Raw genomic sequence first — 19,309 nt, forward strand, 5'->3', positions numbered from 1 at the left:
TATTGTATTGGGTTCGGCACAAAATTGACACGATTTACAAAAGAATGATGACAAAAGAAGATAAGGAAACGGTGATATTGTGTACCAAAACCAAAAATAGAGCATTATTTTCATACATAATTATTGAAGGAAGGGTTATACATCTCAGTCATATTATCGCCTGTACAATGAACTCAAATGATGAAGCGAGACAGCACATTATACAGCGAATAGCGGCATCTCACTTCCAAATTGCAAAAGAGCCTGATATATTAGTAAAACATATCACTACGTGTAATGGAAAAAGGAACTGAGAGAATAAAGGTTGGGGTCACCACGCCAAACCTACTGTACGCGACGTGTCGCGGGTCTGATTCCCGCTTAGGCCAAGCGTTTGTGTGATCCACGAATGCTTGTCCTGGGTTCCTCTCTGCATATAAATTAAATAATCGACTTTACTTAATAAATATCCAAATATATATGTAAACCATCGCACAAAAGCATCACACAACGGTTAGTTTAACCGCATAATAGCAGCTTTCAATTAGTTATAAACAATGATATTAATCCAATTCCAACACGGATATTCCTATTAGCTAATGTATCCCAACTTTTACGCTAATAATTGTATAATAGATAATTAATTTCAATGGCCAATAGTTCAACCGCAGAGCAATTAGTACTCGTAAAGCTTGCTGTGGTTCACTAGCTTTGGAAATTAACTTTTATAACTAATTCTGGTTTAGAAACTCAATTATTATCCCTGTTGTTTATAGGGGTCTACCCTACTTGTCCCAAATGTGAGTAAAAGCTAGTTCAGTGGTAGATTTTTTTGTATGAAAACGACTTCTAAACCTATCGCAAGATGCTGTCACAAGACACTCAGACTCAAAGCAAGCTTTCACGGATTACGAAAATGCTTGTCCTGTGCGGGCATCAGACCCAAACTCAAAATCACTAAAGGTGCAATCCGCGAGAAAAAAAAAAGAAATTTATTAAGTTGTTACAACTTGTTTCGTTTATATTAAAATCATTTATTCACTGATTACTGTTTAACCAAAATCTCTAAATAAACATATTTAGGCAGCGGCCATTTTTATTGCAACTTGTAGATTCTTGGTGGACCCACAACTGCAAGTACATGTCATAAATATTGTACATCACTTCGAAAGTCCCCTATAAAACCCACGGAAAAAAGATGAGCCTCATTTCTTCACCCCCTTTCAACGAATACTGATCTATTTTATATGAAGGCGTATATTTGATCAATAAGTATTAATATTTTCAATAAATATTTAGTATCCAATACCAAGTTAAATCGAGGCTTTAGTGGAGTTACGGACACAGCCGTTTGCGAGGCTCTTTCGGAAATTGCGGCCCTCAAACGCCTGCCTCGTGATATATTCGGGCTATTGTTGCTCCCAACGATGGGCATTTGTTATTCCAATGCTACCGTTATTTAATGCGCCCTAGATAAATATTGTGAACCCTTTTTATGTCCGCGTATACGCAATGTGATCTAATTTTGGTGGAATTTTATAAAAATACGTCTTGTCGAGAAATGAGGGCCTAGTTTATGTGGGTCATTATGTGTGAGTGATTGCTGGATTTGTCGCAGACGACGACCGAATTACGTTTCATATTGATATATTTACGTAATATATAACAACGATAAGTTTTCCGAATTACGGACATCAGGTAACTATAGGAACTACAAATGCTTAGAGGTTTGAATTTATAATGTAATGCACACATTTCAAATAGAAGTTTCTGTACAACATGTTTTTTCCTGGGAATCAAAGCACACGACACACAATTCAAACGAATCTTAACTCGATGGTGTTTTTAGCAGAGTTTCTATGGCCGTCTTCCAACTTCCGATCAGCTCTTTATCATATCGTCATATTGCATTCTCACCTAAGAAAAATTGTTACAAGTTGACCCACAGAAAACTTGTAAAATACTTTAGAAACAAGTTAGAAAATATCAAGGAGAGTTATAAACCATTCTATTGAACTATCTCAAACTCACGTAATAGTTAAAAACATATTTTTTTTTTCGCGATAAACTTGTTTAAAACTCAGACAGTTATCACAAAAGCATTTGGACCATCATTTAAAAGTTAAAGTGCATCCAAAACTGGTTTATGAAGTTTTCATTACATTCAATTTTTTGCGCTCAAGGGAAAAAAATGGCCGCCGTTGTTGGAAGTTTGTGACTCCGTTACGGAGCACTTTTCCAGCCGCAATTTATACAGAAAACTTCTTTAGGTACTTTCATATTTTATTTTTCGTAGATACCTTAGGTTCATTGTATTTTTCTATGATCAAGTAGATTAGACGTATAACATGTTATGTAGTAAAAGGAAGTATAGATCCTTGATATCATTCATTAACTATAGAAATGATTTCGAGCTGTCACAGACCGCTAGACAAACGGGCCTTAGAATTTAAATTCCTGAAAAAATTAAAGCCGAATTTCTATCAAACATGTAAACAACCCTAACTAGGAAAAGAAAAAGATTGGACTGAAAAATTCTACTAGAAAATGTGAAATTGATAACGTCCTTTTACTTTTCAAACTGCTACTGACCGGACCCAAGCTTTCATGCTTAAGCAAGGCACTGATATTTGTGACGTCACCTGCCGTGGGTCTGTACCAGTTATTAATATTAATTAACGCCGCTGAACGCTCTTTATTTTGTCAAAAGACAAACCATTAAAACTTCATGCGAAATGAAACTAAATTTAAAATGGACTATTTGACTTTAAACCTTCATCCTCAAACATTCAAATAAAACCATAAACAGCTGAAAAAAGTAACATCTCAACAAAGGCAGGAGCAAACAAAACGCAGTAACGTTGTTAGCAGTTAGTGTGACTCAGTAACTGAGTGGTTTTCTTACCACAACTCCAATATCCGTCGCGCTAAGTTAGTTTGTGAACAAACTGGAGTTCTATCATGCCGGCAATAGGTCGCCATTTGTTATTTATTAATTTTATTCTCGACTTTCGAAAGTTGTGGTTCGTACTTTTGTGGAATTATTGTTGTTGCAAAGGTGTTATGGTGACTTTCTAGTTTGTTAATATAAGTACCTACCTAAGTTATATTGATTTTAATATTTATTTTGGTTAATGGTAAGCATTGATTCGATAAATTTTCAACCCCGACTTGATAAAAGTGGAGGTTCTCGATTCATGTGTGATTCTCAGAACTTGGGACTGGATTTACCGATTTTGTGGAATCTTTTTTCATTTAAAATTAAATAGCTGCCATTTTGTCCGATAAAAAATCATTCAAATCGATTTCGGCTTCTTTGAAGAAGAAGACACCAACGGTCTATAATATTTCACGAATATCATTAATAAATACTGACCGCATGTCTATACATTACGTTACGTAGGGTACTAACGAGTGAAAGGATACAAAGATTACACATATACGTGTAAAAATATGTATTGTCTCTCTGTCGAATATGTATACATTTAGGTATTGGAAGTCTTACTAACATACTAGATTTACCGTTCTCTGTGGCAGTAGGTATGAGCCAGAATTTGATACCTATTGTACGTTATATATACATATGTCTCATACAAACGGCCCAGCATGTTTGTGTAAACTGATTTCGAGCTGCATAAGATCCATCTCACGATACACGGAAGCCAGCAAAGCCCCAATCTCTGTGATTGTAGCAATCCATTTCAGAAACTGTGCTTTGAGGTCCAAGAACTATGTTGACGTGTCGTATTCTAGTTTGTAGTAACATTATAAATGCCATTCTTAGGCATAAAAGTAGACAAGTTTCTTTAAGGCAACCACTGTCTATTTTCAAAACGAAGAGCTGGACAAGTTTGTGTAAAATTGAAAATGAAATCGCTTGGCTGACAAATTTTGAGGATGAGTTATTTATTTGTCACCTGTTTATTAATGTAAACGCTAATCGAGAAGACTTTTATTTTAAACTAGCTGTTGCCCGCAACTTCGTCCGCGTGGTTAGAAGATATAAGTTATGATTTATACATGCCCAGTTTTTTGCACATTTTCCATTGTATCTTCGCTCCTATTAGTTGCAGCGTGATGGCCTAAAACCTTCCTCGATGAATGGTCTATTCGACACAAAAAGGTTTTTTTTAATTTGAACCAGTAGTTCCTGAGATTAGCGCGTTCAAACAAACAAACAAACTCTTCAGGTTTATATATTAGTAAGTATAGATTTGAAAATTTCAACTGTCCTGCTATGTCATGTAGTTCATGAGAAAAAGCCTGGTGGCAGACGGACGAATGGATGGTAGAAGGACTTAGTAACGGACTCAGTAAGTAATAGGGTTCCATTTTCTCTTTTAAAAAATAAGCTTACCTACTTGTCAGCTAATCAAATCATTTTTTAAACTCATAAACTTCTTTATTCTTAAATGTAGAAAAAGGAATTTAAAATACAGGCAGTGTTTTCCGAAACATGTTCAATAGATATACATGGATGTATACCTCCTTTGTAATGACCTATTTGATTGGCCTGCACATGTCAGTGTGTTCATGTGTAATGATGATCTATTATCCGCTCTCATGAATCAGTTGACACGAACCACTGACGTCACTAATTACAGAAAGGTTACGTTATAAACAGTTTACTCAAGGCATAAACAATCTAAATGTTTATAGTTAGCGAACACGGCCACCGAGCACTAAACCGTTTAACTTCAATTAAACTTCAAGCATTATGCCCCGATAGAAACGTAATTAACAAAACGATATTAAGTGGAAATTAATACAAGTTCTCTTTACAGCTACAAAGCTCGTCAGTGCTGGAGGTCGGCTGAAACTTGGCTTAACGGGTTTTCGCCACGATAAACTTACAGTCGTAACCTCCGAAACGAATTCACCAACGCCTTAGTGTCCTACAAATAAGGTTGCATTTCCCTTGGCAGATGCGGTAGTGTCAAGCAGAATGGAATGGTAGGTGTGAACAAGTAGAGCTAACTGTCATTGTCATGCCCGGCCTTTGTACCAGAACGAAGCTAAGTTAAGCCACGCTCATGTCGACGCGCAATTGACTTAGCCAACCTAATTTGTATACCATATTTATGCTAGGAAGTAGCGGTTTTTACTCTCTAGGATAGAGAACAGATAAATGAGAGCCAGTGTCGCCTTCATGAAATATTCGCAAAGGCTTTTGTTCGCTCCGATGTCCGAATATTCACGCTTCGCTGTAAGTGACTTTACAATTAAACGCATGGCCTGTGTATTTAACCGAATTTCGTTTTATTTTTGTCGGATTCCTTGTTATTTCAGCACTATTTTCGTGGACTGCAAGTGTGGTGAATTAGTCTTGAAATAATTAGAGAGGATTCAGTTTGAACGCGTCTTAATTAAAATGAGGTTTTAAATGTTTTTCCTTTTTATAACAATGTGTAAAACAGTAAGTCTTATAAACATGCATGTAATAACGGCATGATGTTCATTTTATTTTATACGTGAAATAAATTAATTAAAAAAGATATCTTAAACTTCCAATTGAAACTTAAAGTATCTAATGTGCCTGAATATCGACACATACATTCGACAATCAATACCCATTGACCATTGAGACCTTCTTACAATTATCCATACATTCACAAATAATTACACCTAACAATTGTAATGCAATAGCACACAATCGTTACGCGAAGCACTCAATAAGCAAGTGATTAAATTAACTAATTGCTAGTTCCCAATAAATGTTATTAACATTACTGTCCGAATATTGATTGTTGATTCAACAAATGAATGTCTATCATGTGTGTGTGACGTAATCAATTTAATATTATCTATTCGGAATATCTATGACACACTCATTTGTGGCGAAATGAATTGGAGTAAATTTGGATGTAATGCAATTGAAATAATGATCTTTTAAGGACAAAAAAAAACCAAACCGATTTCCACATAAAATACTGAGCCAAAGTCGATGGGAATTGGGGAGGCCTATGACCAATAGTGGACAGATATGAGCTGATGATGATGAATATTTATCATATTTGAAGCTCAAGCAGCCCTTGAGCAAGAAATACCGACAGAATGAGACAAGCTTGGAGTAACACTCACTTTTAATAGCTAATAACCGAGTGGTAAACCCACTATTTTACTACACGGTTTCGATCACCACGTAGGACAGGCATTTGTATGATCTTTGAATGTTAATAATATTTGCGCGACACAAGGATTCAATTCATTGGTGAGAGAAATGGAAAAAAAAACATCTAAAATATAGTGTAATTACTGAAAAACAACATCATAACTTCTTCTTTATTTTTATACCCAACAATAATAACTTTTACGATGATTACTGTCATCTCCAAACAAAGCACTAAAACAAAGAAATTTCCAGTTGAAAAATAATTGTTATTAATAAACTAGGGGAAAGTAATCACTATGATGAGACCCGCCCTGCCTTTCATACGGGTAATTGGGTAGTTGTAACAAATGATTAATTACCATGCATAGCACGTGCACACACGAGGCACGAACCATTTTCTGTGGCTATAAATAATCTACTTAACACAGATTAATTGAACGAAAACGAAAAATAAGGTAAGAATAGATATAGAAATTTATGGGCGTCTGAAAGCGTAAGATATATTTGGTTATTTGAATAAGTTAGAAGCAATTTCGTTAATGCCTTCGGTATTATACATACATCTATTTTTCCAAAAAAATGTCTGAGTGTGTCCAAAATAATTACAGAGAACCATAACGGTTTCTTATTTTTATTTCGATTAAAAAAAATATTTTGTATATATACATTCTAATTTCTGAAAAACGAATGCATGTCTTGACAATAACAAACACGTTGACGAAAAAGGACTTATTTTCTCGTCATGATGCGAAACAATAAATTTCACCCAACTCATATTATAAACGCGAAAGTTTGTTGTATGTATGTATGATTTTTGTTTCTGTTTCAAAAAAAACCACTGAACGGATTTAGACAAAACTTGGTACACAGATAGTTTATAACCAAGATTAACACAGTATAGTTTTATCGCGATTTTATGTTCCCGTGGGATCTTGATTTGTAGCGGGCGGGACGGCGGTCAACAGATAGTGTCAATATATTTTTCATAAAAGTAAAGTAAATTCTTCAGAACCAATTTCTACTGACCCCAGAGTTTGTTTCAACATTTCTTCTCAGAGTAGTTAGATAGGAAATGTCGACGCCCGCGTTCTCAAAAAAGTCATGTAAAAATCATAATATTAATAATTAAATCCTATTCGCACAATATTTTTTTCATTTCAATAAACGCTAAACATAGCGAACTAACAAAAATTCTCAACTCAATCGACTCGAGACTTTAATGAAGACGAACCACAAGTTGAGCTAAGCCCAGCTGTGTATCCAGTACGAGTTAGTTAACGCTACACCGACTACAGTAGGCTTAAAGCTGTTTAACTGTTTAACCGCATTAAGGGTTGGCCTGTCACTCTGGAACAGAACCTCCGGAGCAGGAGATAACTTAATGTGATGCCGACTGTTCCTGATTATTATTACTCTCACAATTTCGTTGGGAAAAGTCGTTCTGGTAGTTTGTTTAAAATGTTCTTAAAGAGGTGTACGGCTATGGTTGTTTAAGGTGGTGTTTTGGTGTAACTATCCACCCATTTCTTTGAAATGAAAACTAGTAAACAAACGACTTGCGACCTTATTTATGTCAGTTCCTTCAGTTCATAATTATGGATTCCAGTCTTGGCATAAAATAGTCGGGTGATTCAACGTCCTAAAGAAATGTTGCATTAAGACGACTCTTTAAATTTCTTTCAGCTATCTCCTTTCTCAAATACTGCAAAACATTTTCTCTCAAAGCATGTGGATATCCGTCATTCATTTATTTTCGTAACAAAACCTCACACAACTGAGAGATCCATCTCCTTACATAACGTCGTAAGACAGCAACACTCAATTACTTTATCATCCATTCAAAGAAATACTCGTACATCTTATTTTCTCTACAAAATACCCGACCCAAAATAATTTACGTAGCCCAATTCTCCAAATAGTAAATTAGCGTCAAAATAACTCACATATATTTCTTACGGTTGATACACAATTTGCTAGCGGAATGGTCGGCAATGCGACGATTCCGTAATAAGTCAGCGAAGAAGAACCCACAGGCGGGTCGGTCCTTATCTAAAATGACTTGCCCCTGGACACGCTTGTGACGAGATCAGGCCTACTTACTACAGCAGACATATATGTTTATATAGATCCACGCAAAATGAGAAATACTGTCTGTGATTTCCTTCCAAAATGTTGTACAACGGTGCCAAAACGCTGATTACGTATTTTCTTCAGCTTAAGCTTCCGTTTGTCTGTGCCAAAGTCTTTTGTATGAAAGACTGGTAAATGTTGGGTATTATTATATGGAATCGTTGTTAGCTATATTGTTAGCTCATCCCAATAACATACTCGTAGATTTGTTTAGTAAGTGACGATGGTGATTTTCCTTTTGATGGCGACTTAGGTAAGTTTCCTCCACCAAACAATTCTATTTTTTTTTCGACCTATAATATTATTTAAAAGTTCAAATATATTGCCATATAGGTTATCTCAACAGCGTTTACATCCCAAAAATATAACTTTCTATCGATAGTGGTCGCAATGCAAAATAATTTCAAAATTTTGACACTTGGTCAGTCCTTTCCATACCCCTAGAAATTGGGGTCCGAAGATCAGATAAATCAGTCGTGTGTAAAATAATGATTCTCTCCGGTATCGAGACAGATTGGAAGCCGAATTCAAGCTGAATGGAAACGACTGGTCAAGATTTTTAATTTTAAAGCTACATGAATATTCAATTGTAGATAAAAACCTTTTTGTTACATGAAAAATATACTAAGTACATATTAGTAAGATGTGTTTAGGGACTAATATCCAAATGCTGGCAGTTTTCTCTTTATTTCGATACACTATTGAGTAAACCGGCTCATTAACAACTTTCTGTTATTAAAACAGTCATCATTTTAAATCTTAAAACTTTAAATAGTACCCAATGGGCAACATTAACAAGCTACGAATTTAACGGCGCACCCATCGCCGCTAATGAAGCAGTAAATTCTCCAAAACTGAAGTTTCTGTAACGCAATGCCATTTGAAAACCGCATCAAATATTATTCACGACGGGTTGAACACCATGAATAATGGATACCAACCCGTGCTCAGCTTAGTGTCAATGAGATCACGCGCACCCGCTACCATATTGGATTATTGCGAATAAATGACAAAAATCGTTTTCGATCTAGCATCACTGGCGTACACAGGACTCGCAAAAATGCCATTTATATCACGTAGGATATCGAAATGTGCGAGATTTTCTCTTCGAATTCATTAAGTTGCTATCCTCAAGGAGGTTCGTATACTTAAAAAATACATCGATGTAGGTAATTATGGTAAAAAGATTCGGTCGGATGGCCCGCAGCAACACAGGTAAACATCGCCTCGCATTTTCCCTCCCTTGTAATTGAATAACGACCCCTGCTGGCTCAGCGGATGCTCAGAAAAATAATTATATTATTTCCTTCTCTTTCTTCTGCCCTCACTTTGCATGAAATATTTTAAAAGCAATATTGACTAACGTTTGAAATTGTTAAAATGAAAATATTTTCACTCAATATTAGACGTGCATCGAACTCACGTAATGAATCTGGTAATTAAATTTTGTTGCCCTCCTCAGACGGTCTCAAGATTTCTATATAATTTATTACTTTTCAATAAATGTCTGTACTTTGTTGAAAAATGATCTTGAAGTTACATGTGACTCAAAATATAAGAATTCATATTTCTCTGACGAATTAGATGCTCCAAAACCTATTGTCCACCAGAACCACAATCACCCTTTTAATTCTTAAAAACTGACTATTCTTTTACGTGGGCGTCGTAAAATAGTAGTCAGTTTTTTACGACACTTGATATCATTCATGAAAATAACATTTAACATGGTAGCAGACATCGTTCGATTCAAGACAGTCACTTAACGTCTCATAAGCTGCCAATAAGTAAACAAATTCTCATCAAAGATGTCTGTTCCACGGTAAAACGCTCACCAAATACTTTTGATATACACGTAATTATGAAAGGTGAAGCTTAGCTCTGGCTCGGTGAAATAAAATAGCGACCAATTAAGGAAAACAAGGTGGTCGTGCCTTCGGATTAATAACCTTAATTATCGGTTAAGGAGCGAGGGTGGATCATTAAAAGAGTCTCGGTTCTCGGGAACTACTCATTGTAAATCAGGGTCGTTTTGCCCCCGACTATGTCGTACAGATGCGAATTAATGCGATGTTGTGATAAATATTAATTTGTAGGAATGTTTTGTATTTGTATTACATTATTCGTAGTCTTTTTTGAGGACATGTTACTAATCGTCTGAATTTTATTAGGATTATTTATATAATAATTAAAGTCCGTGTGTTTGTCCGTCTGTTACCAGGATTTATCTCATGAACCACGTCAACAAAAAAAACAAGGTAAAAACCGCGGTAAAGCAGCCGTCTTTACTGACATTATATTTATATGTGACTGGTGACGTGTTTATATTTATTGCTTTATGTAGGTATAGTGTAAAATTATCGACCTCAGAGTATTAAGTATGCGTATACTAACTGAGAAGTCCCACGGAAACTTAGAGCTTAAAGTATCTTATCTCAAAAATAATCAACAGTAATAGAGGATAAAGTGAGTTATCAAAACGTCAAACAGGTCTCGGGACAACGCCCTCGTAAATTCTCGTAGTAAAATGTATGGGAAATTCAAAAAATTATGGCGACACAATTATTAACCTAGGGATCGATGTCATAAAAATAAATGATCAGTTTTATGATAGCGGCGCGAGTCCAATTTTATGATGTGGGAATTTCAGTAGCCTCGTAGTATAATATTACGCTTATCTGGCGAACATCTTAGACAATGTTGGACGTAAATCCAGTTTTGTATCATTTACAAAAGTTTTATTGCGACAAATATGTAAGTGGTTCAGTAACTCGTGTTTATGATTGTAGGTACTTGGACGTGAAACATTTTTCTTGGTTTATTGGCTCCGTCAACGAATTGTTCTTAATTGTTTCGTTATAAAAACCTTCACATATATAGTGACTTGAGGCCATATTTTAAGCTGGCACATTAGAATGATTCAATCATGTGGAAAAGGGAAATGTTTGACTGAAATACACCTGTCTTCAATTCAACCATTTGTAAACCATCATGAAATAGTTAACACATAAGACAATCATAATTAAATCACAACATATTTCATTCGAGACAGAGCCGTACCTTCAAGGCGACGTCTTGCTCCTACCTATACGTATCATGTACGAAGCCTTGCGTTACAATTACGAACACACTTCGCAAGGTATTCGGCGCGATATGTACGCGCCAACAAATTGCATTCCTCTCCTCATAGCTAGATATTTTGCCTTGCCGTACAAAGGGGATATGACACGCGTTATAAATTGTCTATCCATAGTGCCGGCGTACCGGTTGCGGACACGAAAACATTAAAATGACAAATTGTTCATCGCTGTGATTCCATTTTTCACGACGAAGGAGGTACGCCCCCACATTACGTAGATGTACGTATATTAATTCGCGCAATTTAATTTGCTTCGATTGACGTGGTAAATTGAAGAAAAAATGCTCGGGTATTTTTTTCATAAATTTCTTATTGATTGCCCGGTCTACGATTGATTTGGAAAAGTTTACGGGTTGCGAGCGCCGAACGTAATAATCCTGTTATGGGCGAAGCATTTCCTAATTATTTTCGGCATTATAATGTTTGTTCGAAGAAGCCAGGAAATTGGAGCGAGTGAACTGCAGCTCAGCTCTTTAATTAATGACTTCGTATGTGATTTATTTATTTGATTTCTCGTAGACTTTAATTAAGTCTCCTATTAGAATGTATTTTGATGTGTACATTTCTACAATATTGTAAAACTGTTTTAGAATTGAACTTGAGACGTTTTTCAACACGCTATTTTATAGCAAAGCAACAATTCGTCTTACTGTCAACTGCGGGCATTACAGAAATAACTTTTAAATAAATTCTAGTTTTTTTCATTTGTGTTTACAACGTCATGATTTATTTACATTGTTTCAGATTTTTTTGGAGTCTGGTCTATTGAAGCCTTTGTTTTGTAACTGTTTTCATTAAAAACCTTTTGTAAATAATGTAATATTTTTGCTTTTTTAGGCTGAAACGTTGTTGATAACTAAACTCCGTCACCATAGAAAACTTGGTTGAATAATTTAGGTACCAGTTCTACCAGGTTCAAATAGGCCGCCCTAAAAATAAGCGAACTACAAAAAATATATTTATTTATTTATTTATTTATTTATTTATTTAATAATCACACTAATCTACCATTACAGGTTACTTAACCTAATGCGGTAGCTAGGACTAAACAAAGGTCTAAGTATTTATGTGAACTAGGGTTTCAAAGATTCAATTATTATGCACATAGTTGCAGGTGTAGATTCCAGCGACTGTTTTAATATGTAATCTTCTGATAATTCTGATATGCATAGGCAATAAGTTAGCCTGATACACATGCCCATCATTGCTCCTCCTGGAGTTGCTTGTTGCTTCATCCACTTTTCTCCTAGATATGAAATCCTTACTATTTACGATTCCCATTTTTCAAATTTCTGTCATTCCGCGATTTCTTGGAGTTCTCTGAACAAATTGGTTTCCAAGAATTTCAAAATCTTTGATTGATTTGTATCTTCTATAACTTTCTTATTTCTTATATAACAAAGAAAACTAATGTATGTATATATAATTTAACTATTCTAAAGAATATTACGGCAGACAGAATGAAAATCAAGTCAAAGTCACATTTGAATTAAAGTTTAACTTTCCGAGTCGGTTTGGAGTGAACTCTTCACCTCTCCAGTTGAACTATTTCTTGACTTAAACGTAATAAACGATTTAATTCTTTTACTTTACTTATACATATACTGTACGTTTTACAATATATTTTTCTAATTTAGATAGCGGTGGACCTCAGCGGTGTTTGGGTTCAATCACTTAATGGGAAAATATTAATGACAGTTCAAATAAATAAGTACAAAGTATTTTGTCTTTAAAAGTGGTCTAATTCATAATAATTAACTGAAAGAGGAATAAAATAAATGCAGGAACTGGTAGAGCTTGAATCGGGTAGTGACAAGGTAGTGATAGTAGTCAGTAATAGACAAATTAGACAATAAGTGATATCTTTGTACATATGACTTGAATGTTTGTGAAACCGTCCGCGACACAAGGATCAAAATCGTTAAAGTAGTTTCTCTGGATTTCACTTAAAATGTAGTGTAGTACAGTGTAATATACTACATAAAATTAAATAGCGAATTCAAGTGAACTCGCTAAAACTAATTCTTGGAATGAAACCGGTTAAGCTCCTTGTACACATGTTACATCGGTAGAAATACCGTAGTCAGTACCGATTGCTGTGACGATATCGTTTTCGGGAATGATGGCAGTAACTACTGGCTGGCGATCACACCGATATGTACAACTTTTGGTAAAAAAAGGAATTCAAATCTATGAGTTTTAAATCAATATTTTTATTGACCATATGGTAAATGTACATTGTTTATTTAGATTGGCAATGGAACGCTAGTTCTATAAATACATATATATTAAAAAATATATTCAAATAAGAAAATTATCTAAATCGAAAAATATGTAATGTAAGCCCACGAAGCCATAAGTTATGATCAGTAAATGTAACGCACCCTAAAAGTTCTATTGACTTTCTATAACCTCCAAAAATATTTCCACTGAAAAACAGCAGACTTTTTCTCAAACCAAACCGTTCATAATTTATGAAATTATTTGAATAAAAACACTAAGGACGGAGCAAATGGGAGTGTTATTCATTCGACTCGTGTTTCTTTTATTACAATACTTCAGTCGATAGTTCTCTCATCTTCGCCTCCCACTTTAATTAAACTCGAAAAAATTGCATAGGACTCTCATGAGAGATAGATGTGGAACATTTACTGGGTCGCACTCTGAATAAAATACTGCCCGCATTTATCACAAGCGCGAAAAGAAAATCCTTATTTACTCACTGCACTTTCTACAATTCAGTGCGAATTATTTTGACAATTCCTCCGAGCACAAATAACTACAAAGTTAGCAAGTTATAGTTCAGTCGTAAACTTCGTCTGCTATCAATCCGAGACGGCCCTAAACATGGATAAAGAAATCACACAAAGAGACAAACGGATTCGTGATTGCCGAATCTTATCTGCGACATAAATGGATGCCGTAAAACGATTATCAGTCATCTACGCGATGTGTAAACACGGCGAGTCGCCTGCCACCGTAAACAACAGGCTATAAATGAACAAACGAAGGCTTTTACAAGCCCCTGCGTCTACGTCTGCGGAAAACTTTTGTTTTGAAGGTATGAGACGTCTAGAAAATACTGTCAAGATAATCTCAACTCACCACATTTAAAACTTATATAAGTTTGATTAGACAATATGCAAATTTGAAATTCGAATCAAAATGTAACAAGCAGTTTGCAAGCAGGTAACAGATGCTTAAACATTTTACTTGATAATATTATTGAAATGAGATTGACAGCGAAGTGCTCACAACGGTGACATTACAGCTCACATGAAACCGCTTAAATTCAAATCGTCGTGTAGGTCCCGGCGCTGGCGCTCAGGATTGAATCGCTTAAGCGACAATGTCGTTTCGGTTCGCCTCAAATTACTCGAATGGGTTTTCGATATACCGCCCATTTGATGGCGAGCCCTTTTAAGTTAGGTGAAAGCTCCTGGCGCAAATTGTAACCACTAGCCGTAATGGTACACGTAGTATCTATTAGGGCACCACTCTATAGCCACTTGAGGATGAAGAAAGTATCACTTAGGAAATACCAACGGAGAAGCTTCAGCTAAACGCTGTATAAACTCGAATGCTGCTCAATTTCTAACATCCATTAAATCGTTCGGATTTCTTAAAAAAATAATGGGGGACGCAAAAAGTTTAGATAACCCGGTATAACAGAACGTCGATCATAACAAGACGAAGTTTTATTTCAGTTTAAAAATGCGGAATAAATGAAGAGCCATTTCTTGTTGTCTTTCAGTCCTCGGTAAACTCTGATGGTCCGAAAAACTAATATTTTGTCAAAAAGTTTTTATTACGTTTGTTATGATATCCTGAGGAGAGTCCTGCGATGAATTTTTGGAGACTCGCTCCGTGATTTTACTAAAAACACTTTCCGCGTCCCGGCGGCGACGCGGCGCGGGCCACGCGCGTTTTTGCGGCGGCAATGGCGGGTGCCGGCTCCTACAAAATACTCGACTTGTATAACTTTATTCGAGCCACTCCTGTGACGGCTCCAATTTATTTATTTTGTTTTTTATTTACGGAGCTCGAGTTTGGTTTACCTACTATGTCAATTTGAGGCTGTTTATTTCGTCTTTTCAATCCTTAACAATATAATAAAATAAGTCTAAATCCATGTTGAAGCAATGGAGTGCTATTTCATACTAATTAATACTTTACACGTCATATTAGTCCATCGTCCTCGACATAAAATGGGCGGCCCACAGACTAGCATAATTAATGGTTATGAGGGAATTATTTATGAAATTTAGGAGCTTGCTCAAAAAACTTGATAGTAGCAAGGTATAATTAGGCGAGAAATAATGTGTGCTTTCTTTTGCAACTCATTTCTTTAAAAGGAAACTATCAAGTACTTATGTAAAGAGTAAGGTTTTGTAAACAATTAAGCTTACATTATTATGAACCGCAACGAATAAAAGACTTGAATCTCATAGAGAAAAAAAAATATATCGCAAACAAAAATGATTCAATTGTTTGTTTAACCCAAAAGCGCTGGACCGCTACTATAAAACCTAGATCCCCTTTTATGTCAGAATTTACTTCAGCATAAACCTAAGGAAACTCTATTATAAGAAGAAAGTGTTGTTAACAGCGCCATTTAATTTACAGAAGCCATTGAACATTATAGTAGGTATTTTCTTTTATTGCTTGGTACTTTTACGTGCTTCATTTCCTTTACGGGGCAGGTAATACCCAATCAGCTCTTCTAACCTACTAAGAGCACCAGTAGAGGCTTTCAGTGCTAACGTACTAAAATAAGGTTCTATATATAATGTTAGTAGCATTACGATAATGTTTACCAGTGTGATAGAAACATTTGTATTTGTTAAGAATATTTCTTTAATAAGGTTATTTTTTATAATTATTCTTTAGTTAAAGGAGGTAATAAGCTGATGATGTTAATAATAAAAAGTCTTCTAAACGTATTGAAACTGTTCTCGGACTAATCTTCATAATAATCTCCAATACACTTCACATTATGAAGGGCAACCCAAAATTTGTTACATCATATTAAACCTACGGAAATCTATTATAAATCATCTCAAGTGTACCGCTCAACTTTGGGGCCACGAATGATTGGCTCAATAAATTGTGCCACAAACATGCGCAAAACATCAACAATTTCAGATACAGACTTGACAGGGCGCAAATTAATGAACAACGGTCACAGTGGATTTATTAGGGGTCTGCTGGGAGTACGTACATCGATAACATTAAATCCAGTTCTCTCGTCAACCCTAGCTTTGGTTCAATATGCTCTTTGAACTGTACTGAACCAAGTGCTTGCACAAACGTACTTCTTCCAACCAAACCGAAACATCCCAGGAGAATACATTCGGGTTTATTTCGAGTTCAGTCTGGGATTGGATGACGAATCTTATTTAAGATACGTCATTATTTTACTCCAGTAAAGACGGCTCGGATGAAATTCGAGACCACTCGGCGAAAACCAATTACCGAGCTTAGAATATAAGACCGACTATATTACTGAAGATAATACCTAATTGAAGAAGCCAGTCGTGGTCGAACACTGATTATATTTACCGAACAGTATAGTAAGCTTTATTAAGAAATATACATAAGTACCTATGCTCTAGCAAAACACGGTCGAGGCACGAAATTATCTAAACGTGCGCTCCCACTAAAAGCGCCGTATTTAGTATTCAAACTTAGTATGGAACCATCCTATTCAAATTGAGATATACAGAGTAGTGAAAAGGCTGCTTAGCTAGCACAGTGCGCTCAACTTGAATGAAAACACTTCTCCAAAGGCTGTTGAGAATACTTAAATATACGAAATTCGTAATGGGCTAACGTAATAAACCTATTTAGTGCATAAATTATTCTTCAGTAGTGGCTGCCGCTCCGCCCCTCGGAAACTTCCCGTTATTGGAATATTTGGGATGAGCACCCTTTATGCAGGCTATCTTTGTGCCAAATGCTATCGAAAATATATTGAGCCGAAATAGAATGTTTAAAATATTCAGACCTCAAAAGATTTTATTAGAAAAGTATTATTTTTCAGCTATTGGTCATGTTATTTTAATATCTTTGGGATGAGTTCTTAAGTCCCTACGCAATAGTATTAGGCATTTACGATAGGAGCTATAACAACTTTTCATATTTCTTCACGAAAATCTCAAATAAAATCAGCAGAACATCAAAAAGTAATGAAAAGAATCGACCAATCTTCGTCATAACAAAATATACTGCAGAAATAAAGATTTACCGCCAACGTAGACCCGAACTCTGTTTCACTAAAATACTAATAAAAGCCTCAGCATTTCATCAAAGTTAAGCCTATCGTCAAAAATACAGGCAATAAAATGGCGACTATCAGCGCAGCCCGTGATAAATGTGTGACAATTCATAAGTTCTGTTCGCAAACCGATTCTAAATCACTAGAATGTATTCTTATACTAAAACGGACGATTCTTGTATTGAATAACTCAGAAAAAGCCTTAGATAAATGGGCCCATCTATTTCTCCAAACGGAGCCACTTGTAATCTGAATTGTAGATTTTCACTGTAGATAATGTTTGTCAATATTTCACGGTCGCAGTAACGAATATAGGAGAAGTGGAGGCATTGCCAATGTTTATAATAATTATTCAAAATCCGAATATCTATGTCAATAAATAAAAGTTTGATAATTCTGACCATCTAGCTAAGTGTCATTTCAACAATAATTAAAGTTAGTACATAACGTTCAAATGTGTGGAAATGACATTTCGTTTCGGCAAGTCACGCGACTTTGACCTGTTAACACACACACATTTGGGCGTTTACTACTGGCATTTATGATTGTAGAAATATGAAATGGCTACAGAATAATTTTGTTTTTCCAGACAACACTTTCCATTCTTCCACTAGTGGTAATGTACGAAATTTCGTGAAACTGACTGCCATACCTACCGGAGGCTGTGGGTTCAATTCCCATCCAGAAGAAATATTTTTGCGATAAACACGGTCATTTATTCTGTGTCTGGTTGAAATTTAACTGTGTATGTATTTAGAAATATATGAGTATGTTTGTCCGTTACAAGTTGTTGTTACAGGTTTCTTTCAGACTAGATGGCGTTGTGTGGAAGTTGTGGAATATTATATATGAAAGTAAATAAAATGTGCTCATATTACAAAATGTATCGTATAATGTTCGCATAACTTCGTATTCTCCAAATCCCTCAGTACCAACTACAATTGTTTTGATCTTGAATCTCTCAATAAAATACCCAGTTTTAAAGCAGCAGAGTCAAAGTGTACTAGTATTTGCACGCTGTTGCGAATTTCCACGTTGAACTTTTCTCATGGCTCTGATGAAGTTTGCCCCATAACTTTTTTGTGGTCATTGAATTTGTTTACCGTCCACTCGCTCCGAGGTATGAAGTTTGATGAAAACTTATACTTTCGAAAGATACTTGCCGGTTTTGTATGACTTATATTGGGAAAGATATTTGAACTCTTCAATGATGTAACGAAAAAGTATGACGTGATGAAATTGATTTTTTAAAATTTTATTTTACATTTTTGTGAAGTTATACTCTTGCCGAGGATCATAGATATACTTCCTTAGTTATGAATCCGAAGGTTTTTGTTCAAATAATATCTTCGGAAGTTTTTAAAGTAACTTAACCATAATTTAAGCTAGACCTTAGTTGCAAAAGTCATCATACTGATTCAAAAACCTGGTTTAAATCTACATTTGTAAGTTAAAGAATAAAAAAAGAAGAAATGATTTAAGATAACGAGATAAATAGCATTATTTTTGTTTGCTTTAAAGAACGTTAACTCAAATAGCATATAAACAAAACATAAACACACAATGTATTAAAAAAATCTAATAAAAAAAAACCGCTAAAGGCTCATTAGTAAGATAAAAGAGAGTGGAATCCAGCGAGATATTGAAAGCAACTTCATCATCATTATAATAAGAG

This window comes from Trichoplusia ni, chromosome 11, assembly GCF_003590095.1.
Source record: "Trichoplusia ni isolate ovarian cell line Hi5 chromosome 11, tn1, whole genome shotgun sequence".
In the NCBI taxonomy this organism is placed as follows: domain Eukaryota; kingdom Metazoa; phylum Arthropoda; class Insecta; order Lepidoptera; family Noctuidae; genus Trichoplusia; species Trichoplusia ni.